This window comes from Coturnix japonica, chromosome 5 (genome assembly GCF_001577835.2).
Source record: "Coturnix japonica isolate 7356 chromosome 5, Coturnix japonica 2.1, whole genome shotgun sequence".
In the NCBI taxonomy this organism is placed as follows: Eukaryota; Metazoa; Chordata; class Aves; order Galliformes; family Phasianidae; genus Coturnix; species Coturnix japonica.
The window spans coordinates 21,255,618-21,263,949 of record NC_029520.1 but is presented as its reverse complement, the minus strand read 5'-3'; the positions used below and the strand labels follow the sequence as shown (position 1 = coordinate 21,263,949).

Sequence of the window (8,332 nt, the reverse complement as noted above, 5' to 3'; positions counted from 1 at the left end):
TTCTCTTTTGCAGAACTTGTGTTTTAACAGCTCAAACTAAGAAGCTATACATAAACTCTTACCTTAAGCCACAGATCACTCTGGATCTAGAATGTCACAGGCATCTGAATAATTATCACAAGACAATATGAAAATGATTTGTTAGCGAACAGATGTTCACATGACAAAAATATCTGTTTGAGGGGACTGTTAACAGGGAACTGTTTGTTCCCTGTTCTCAAAGTCTGAAGACAGATCAAGATGAAAAAAGGTAATGCTTCTCACCTTCTAGAACAGATTTTTTTCCCCCTAGAAGGAATATCACAAATTCACTTTCACACAGTTCTCCACTAAAAGCCTCAGACTTCTGTTGGGCGCTCCGAGCTCTGTGAAAGGCAGCGAGGACCCCCTGCTGTTATCAGAAAGTTCTATTTTCCCTATTTTTGAATAAATACAACACCTGTTCTAAGCACAGCCAACTAATATTTACTAAAACCCATTCTCATTCTGCATCACATTTTGATGTGCTTTTTAATTCAAGCTCCTTTTATTTCAGCAGCCATTCTTTCATTATAACGTGTTATCATGCTGATATTCCTGATGTCTTGAGCACAGAGACTCGCTATGAAAAAAAACTAGCTAAAGACCCTCCCACAACAAATGAGATACGCTCTGCGTACACATTAGAGGAAGAAAATAAACAGAATTAAGCTTTTCATAAGTTTCTGGTTTTGCGTACTGAGAAATTATTACTGAGCACTTAAAGACATCACCTTTCAGAAAACAAAGAGCAGCATGTCTTATAAGCCTAAATAAAAAAGCAGTAAACAGAACCAGGCAAAACACGCTTGTTTCCGACTGAGCTGAAGGCAACATGGAAAGCTCCTTTCTCTCCCTTTCCACCCCAAAATAATAGCCTGAGTGAGAAGGGCAGTCACCGCATTCTTGGAGCTGCTGCTTGGACTCAGCATACAAGGAGAGAACAAGCACTGCCTTCCTGTGGCCTGCGACACAGCTGTCACTGGGCCTAGGGCCTAGGGCCTGGACCGCTACCTGCAGGCCCCAGGCTATCCTCCCAGGCCATTCCAGCATAAGTGCTTCTGTTCCAATTCCTTGAACTATAGTGCCCACAGTGGAAATAAATAAATAAAAAGAGGGAATTAGCTGTTTACTGTGCGAGGCTGGGCCCTCACTCTTGCTTTTTACCACAGCTTGTGAGCTGCCGATGGCTGCTGCTGTTTGATCCCTGAGCGCACCAGAACCACCTGCCGGGCTGCATTGCTGCTCCTGCAGCACACCTCTGCGGGGAGAAATCCCCTCTGCCAGCTCCATCCCTGCCCGCCTCCCAGCACTCACATTTCCCCATTCTCTACAGGTGCCCAACACAGGCTCAGCGCTGCTTTAATATCCACAGGTTTCTCTCTCCTCCAACACCAATTCCTCACCCTCCTGTTTATTTTCCTACAAAGCGATTAAATGAAAAGTGCAATTAAGTGGTGGCCCGAGTACCTCAAGTGTTCTCTTACGGAGAACTCAATTTCTCTGTCAGGTTAATCCCATTCTGACAACTACTTTAAGCCTTTTACTTCCCCTAATTCATCATTTTTCTTCTCCTAGGACTCCTTATCTATCTTTAGCTCGGCAAAGCCCAGGTTTGGGTGGGGGGAGTTTTGTCTCTGCACTATGCGAACTTTCTCATCCAGGAAAGACTGAGATTAGAAAAACATTTTCCTAATATCTTTACCCCAAATGACATTTTGGGTAAAGCACCGGATTCAGCAGTCTCACGAGACTCACACAAAGCTACAGAGGAAACACAGCGGCACAAGCCAAGGTACAGATCAAGCCTTACGATTCAGCTTCAACAGGTAACATCCCGGAGGTCAGACAGACACCGGCATCAATGAAAAACCCTCAGCACAACTGAAGAACACCAAGCCTTGGAGGTAAATGCAGAAATACATATTTCATCTGAATACTGGAGATTTAAACAAAAATGGTTTCTCACTGCACTTTTTCTTCCCCCAAAAAACCAAACAAGCAAAACAAAGCAGACCAAAAAATAAACATGTAACCACACACCAACTTATCCCTTCCAGGGAACAACCCACAACAGTACAAAAAGAAGTAACAAAAACCCAAAGATTTCCCGGGCAGTCCAGAGTACACACAACTTTTTTTCAATATAAAATTATTTGAACAGTGATTTACTAACTCAGTGCAACAGAAACCTTGACATATTTAATGCACAGAACATTTATATTAGTCCTCCTAAAGAGCTCATAATTAAACAGAGCAAAACACAGAAAAAGATGAAGAAGTGAAAACAAGTTATCTACACACCTTGGGAAAGCCTATTCTTTCTTTCTCCTTGGAAGTTTGTCATCTGACCTCAAAGTCCAGGCAGCTCTTTCCTCCCTCAGTCCTGTACAATATACCTGGACTGTATTATAAGGTCTGCTTCATCCCTCCTCTTCCAAGAAACACCTGTCCTAGAAGGAAGGAGAGCACGAAGACATCACTTTCCACACCCATTTTTCTGCCCCTTCTTTTGCAAGAAAAATATACAACCTTGTACCAGGCAGGAGGTGTTTAAGTTCCCACAACAAACATGGCATTTTTTAGAACTCTAAAACAAGAAGCAATTAATGTCTTGGAAGTCGCTCCTGAAGAGTAATAGTCCCTATTGCCATTTTAACCTGTGCTAAATGGCATATTTTTGTATCATCTACAGGAGAAACATTAAGAATTCCAATTATTTCAGCCCTTTCTATTTCCTCTAGTTGCATTAAGCAGCACAAAATATCTGGCACTGGTTCTGTGGGGGAAGTGGCTTGTATGTCATCCTTTCATATACACTTCAGCCCTGGAAGAAGGCAAGAAGTACTTTTTTTTCCCTTCCCCTTAAAGAGACTAGGATGTTTTTTTTTCAGTGAACAGACTCTGTCTCAGCAGTAGCACGTGTTGCTAGTTTCAGTACCCAGTTCATTAAAACAACCTCTGTGGAGATGCTTACAGCATTTCATCTTCCAAATAGAAACACTCTATTAATAATAATACCTGGTTTACAATAACAGAAGGATTAATTCCAGTGCCGTATGTTTCTAAATAAAGTTTACTAGTACAAAAAATAATGGTTTGCTGAGGCAGAAACTCAAGCAAGCTTCAGCTGCTTAGATTGCACATGCTACAAAAACAACAGGAAAACATCACTTAGGTTTCCCATTCATAAACACCTAAAATCACAAGTTGTGCTATTTCAAAACTTGCATACAAGTTGTTGCATAAGCAGGCAAGATACCAACCAGTTTTATGAATTGAACTTTCTGCAGCTATTAGCTTCCCACTGCAGTCACACTGACTCTACAGACTGTTCAGATTCCACAGCAGATTAATGCTAACCTACCAAAAAAATAAATAAATCTTCTCACAAGTTGCCAAGCATTGCAAGTATGCATCCACACAACAGCACAAACTGCTACGAGCTTCTGACTATAATAACCTAAAATTGCAATTCAAATTACTAAACGCACAAATTGAAAGAAGCTGAGAGAGCGTTAGCTCCCCCAACAATAATCTAATAAACCACTTAGATGTCTAAAATGTGCACAGAGCTGTGGGACTGTAAGCGAGGCTGAAGGATGCAATTTTCCTGCAGCGGAAGAAGTGTTACAGTGTGGATGTTGCATCTGCATGTTCATACACGAAGCATCAGTCATCTTGCCCTCCAGGCTAACAGGCTTCTGGACAGAAGTGTCTGTCGCAGCCCTTCTTCCTGCTCTCCAGACACAGTAAGAAAGGACACACATCCTACACTGTCAGCCTAACTACCTTATCCCCAGCCAATTCCTACAGCAGCAGGAGGAAAGTACATTCACATTTAGAAACACAGTAATCAAAGAAGCGTTACTTTCCAGCAATATTTCTTCTCTAAAAATGTCTGCTCGCACACTTCACAAACATTTGACTCCTTAACACAAAAACACTCCCTGAAATTAAACTGGGGTGTTTTAGTTAAACAAGGATTGAACCTATGAGATTTAACACGTGCTATTCACCTGACAGCCAAACTGCTCTAAAACCAATGATAATATTCCCTATTCAAGATCAGTGTTGAGCAAGAGAGAAGTTTTGGCTTTTAAAATAATCAGAGTTTCAGATAAAGTTACAAAAACCCTACTGATATAACAATAGGAGAGACAGGCAGTGGATTCTTGATGCTTATTCAAAAACTAAACTTACAGCTGGTCATAACAAAAACGTGACAGACTGAGTTAAAAATACAAGACAATGAAGCGCCAGAAGAGGAAAGGACTGAGAAAGAGATGCAGGGATGATGCTACCTACAGGAAGTGATGCAAGTCATAATACTAAGCTTACAAAGCAATGGCCATTAAAACTGTGGTGCAAAGAAATCCCATCTCTAATGAATGCTGTCTCCTAGGTGTTGGTTGGAGAATATAGCAGGCCACAGACTTAATGATACAAAGCTCCTGGATATCCAACATCAAAGCCAAGGAAAAGGGGCACTGCAATACATAGATCTGGACCAGTGGAAAGTTCATACACCGCACGATGCATCTAAAAGAGAAAGGTGAACCAATCTGTACATTTTGCATCACCTTAAAGTGAAATCCACAAGGGTACCTTCTCCTCCTAAAGAATATACTAGAAAACTGAAAACAGAACACTGAACAGTCATATAATAGGGAAGGTACCATAGCAAGGATTGCACTAAGCCTGTGAGCATATTTGTGACTAATCTGGCAAAAGCAGAGGGTGAGGGCATGATGACAATTCCCATTACTGCACAAAGTTAGAATGAAAGAAGAACTTCAGAGTTACAGTGGATCTGATGATACCAAACAATTTATTTTGTCATTTTATTATCCTGCATTGACAAGTACAAAGTAACAGAGGGAAAAAATAACCTTAGCTATAAATACACAAGGAGCCTAAACTACACACTACTACTCAGGAGAAAGATCTTGAGATTATTGCAAGCAAAAGTTCAACTCCCAGCAGCAGAAAGTCATGGAAAAAAATAAAAAAATCTCAGCATTTATGAGAAACACAGCTAAGAACAAAAAGGGGAACAATTCACTGTGATGCCTGCTATCTGTTGCTCTGGACACTCCCCCTCATCAAGGAGTTACAATAGCATGGAGAGGAAAGACAACTGGAGAGCACGTTGTTGAGTGGGACTGGTTCGCTCACATCAACCAACCCCACACACAGGAAACGTGGTAAAACTGCCTGGAGCTCGCTGCTGTGGAGCACTGGGAGCAACAAATATAAATGAGTTCAAAAAGCCATCAAGTTCACCTATAATTAGTTTGAAGTCGCTGTTCTCACTGTAGCAGCCCAAACAGAGTTTCCATCTCAGGCAGTGGCTGAACAAGTGTCTGTCACAAATTTACTCCGTTAATATTTCAGCAGCTGACAGCCTTCCCCCGTTTCCTATGCTGTTCAGTCAGCTGCTGCTGCTGGCCGCTGATAAAGGCAAGATGCTGGATGAGATGGACATTTGGTCCTCTGCAGTGTGTTAGTTCTTACATATAATCACATTGAGCAGCCATACCAGCGTGTCTTGGGTTGCTTTGGAGGTTGCTTCTTTTGGTAAATAAACCAGGCTATAATTCAAGCACGTAACATTAAAAACAGAAATTGCAACCTCTGAAGCAGAAACCAAACTGTTTTATGCCTAGTGCGTGATATAATGCATCAGTAAAAGACATAAAAAAGCCACATCCTTGAATATATATATATATTATTATTTTTTATTACACAGTCCGTTTTACTGATAAATCTCCTAGAAATCCCTCACCAACCAGGATGTCAGCCCAAGGAGATTCAGGCAGTTAGTCCCTTAATGAAGGAAGGCCTAGAAAGCCAGAACGCAGCACTAAACAAACCATAGACTCTTGCTGGAAAAATTGCCAGGACCCATTTAAGGCTGGCAGCCATTTGGCCTCTTCCCAGCTGACTGAAGATCTCCTGAACCAATGGATTCCAAGGGAACATGTAGATGAATGCCTGACTCCTCTCCAAGAAAACGAAAGTTGCCGAAGTCATCAGTCCTGCCTGACCCTGGAACAGGACTGGATGCTCTCTTTCTTAATACGGAAATCCAGCTAAAGGAAATGCATCACCCCAAGCTGAGGGCCGGGACAAATGCTGAATAGAATTCTGTTAGCAAGTACTGCAAATTCTGCTAGAAAGCACTGCCTAAACAATTTGGGGAACGTCTGCCTTCTCATCACTGTCAGCCTCCTCCTCTTCCGACAGATGAGCTTTAGAAGATAGCCAAGCTGAGAGCCATGCAGGATAAACAAGCAGGTCTCAGTCTGCAAATCTTGCCACAGAACTTCCATTTTCTAGAGCCCAAATTACTGAGGGTCTGGAAAACAAAGCAAGTGTCCCATATATGCCACCTCTGAGTATTGCTGCAGGCAGCAAGATGAAGATGGATGTGCCCAATAAGCTTATCATCTTTATCCGGAACAAGCAAGTATCACATAAAAAAAAAGAAAACACATAAGAAAAAACAGAAGCTTTGCTATCAGTTTCACAAAGCCACAAACAACGCCTCAATAACATTACTGCTCAGCTACACCAGGGAGAAAGCTGATCATGATCCAGTTTACGTGAAAGATTTCTTTAGGTCATACAAAACGATAAAATAAAAGCTGCTCTACGTTGTGTTTTTGTTTTACCTAGTGGGTAGTACCATTTTATTTATATAACCTTCTGCTAATGGACCACAAGTTGGTGGGGGGTTTTTTTGTTTGTTTCCATTTGATTTTGCTTTTTGTTTGTTTTCTTCTGAGAGCGAGGGTTGGTGCCAGTAATGGCACCGGAGCTGGTCCTGCTGTGAGGGAGGACCCATGAAAATAATGCCCTTGTCATCCCAAAGATCATTTGTGCCAACTACACAGGCAACAAGCAGCACTGCAAACCAACAACTCAAAGAAATTGCCTCTCTTATATGTAGTTGGGAACCTCAGATTTACTAGATGTTCTTGTGCTTTGCATTGTCATAGGCTGAACATTTCAAGTCGAATTTCCGGCATTCCCCAAGAGAACTGAAGGGGGATTTAATCACAGCATGTGTTTGTACTGAATTTATTCACCTTTTGGTGCTTTCGCAGATAATTCACGGGACAAAATCTTCCTTCTCCAACCCACCAGTAATGCCTGTCACAGGTGCATGATCTGTCTTCCAGATGCAGAACCTGGATGAGTAACTTTTCTTCTGAATTGTCCCATCCCTCACTGAGCACTGAGCAAGGTGTAAGAGTTCCCAGTAGTATCAAACAAACTCCCAAATGCCCTGAATAATAAAAACAAACACTTATCCTCTAGCTCTCCTCCTAAGTTCAAGGTCAGGTGATACTACTTATTTAGGAACTACTATTTAGGAATATCCAGCTGATTCTGATCCACTCCAAAATACAGGTGGTGATTTTAAGGCATCTTCCCACATTGGGCTGTTTGGAGACACAGGTAGAAGTGGACAACTGTACAGATGCCTCCAGATTTACATCCGTGTGCTGCTATTCCAAGCCACTGGTCCTAGCCATGATGCAAACTGACCTTTCCACCATTACACTGTTCTCATGTTGTTCTACTTCACGTTTCTCCGAGACACGCACACAAAACGGGCTGCTTTCTTTGGCATCACTGAGAACAAGAATTCAAAGCTTTCTCTCCGTAAAAATGCAGTACCAGCTAACACAAACCCTTCAGATCTTGGGCCTTTAATGTCACGGCAATATCACTGAAGATTATTTTAGAAACATTATTTCATTAAGCGGTGCTGATGTCAATGGGATTAACTGCACATAAATTAACTGAAGCAGCGTGCCAGTCACTAAACTGTTAACATAAGAAGATACTCTGAGAAGTTTCAATCAACAACTCAAGAGATCAGCAAAAACAAAGAATTTACTTCACAGAATTCACACTGTACAGTAATGAATGAGATGCAGCAGTTACTCAAGTTGCCTTGTATTTGGCCTTGAAACTGTCTCCACAGTTACAGAGTTGAGATGTCACAACATAAAAACACTTCAGTAAGAGACTACTAGAACAGTTTACTGCTGAACATCAACCCAAGGCTTATGCAGAACCAGTGCCTCAAAATACAAACGACTAACAAAACATTAGAAGAGCACACAGAGTTCCTGTGCTCTAGAAATACCATAAGACGCTGGCAGATACCACAAGCAATACGGTTTATATGAAATTTAAATGCTTCAGAATAAGAGACACACATTTGAATGATTATAACTCAACACCACACCAGGGCCTAACGCTACGGATGGTCACTGAATCAATCCCATGAAGTTTG

General features: G+C 41.5%; 1 protein-coding gene across 12 annotated transcripts in view; it reads right to left on the bottom strand.

Annotated features, from left to right (window-relative positions):
* The window catches only part of PHF21A (PHD finger protein 21A), a 119,839-nt gene that overhangs the window by 97,980 nt on the left and 13,527 nt on the right, over positions 1 to 8,332 (bottom strand). For 7 of the 12 annotated variants that reach the window (XM_015864375.2, XM_015864387.2, XM_015864374.2 and 4 more), the window contains exon 2: positions 2,323 to 2,471. The exons of the other annotated variants lie outside the window; for them this stretch is intronic. The gene's annotated coding sequence lies outside the window, so the exon portion shown is untranslated. The remainder of the gene's footprint in view (positions 1 to 2,322; positions 2,472 to 8,332) is intronic. 12 annotated transcript variants of the gene reach the window in all.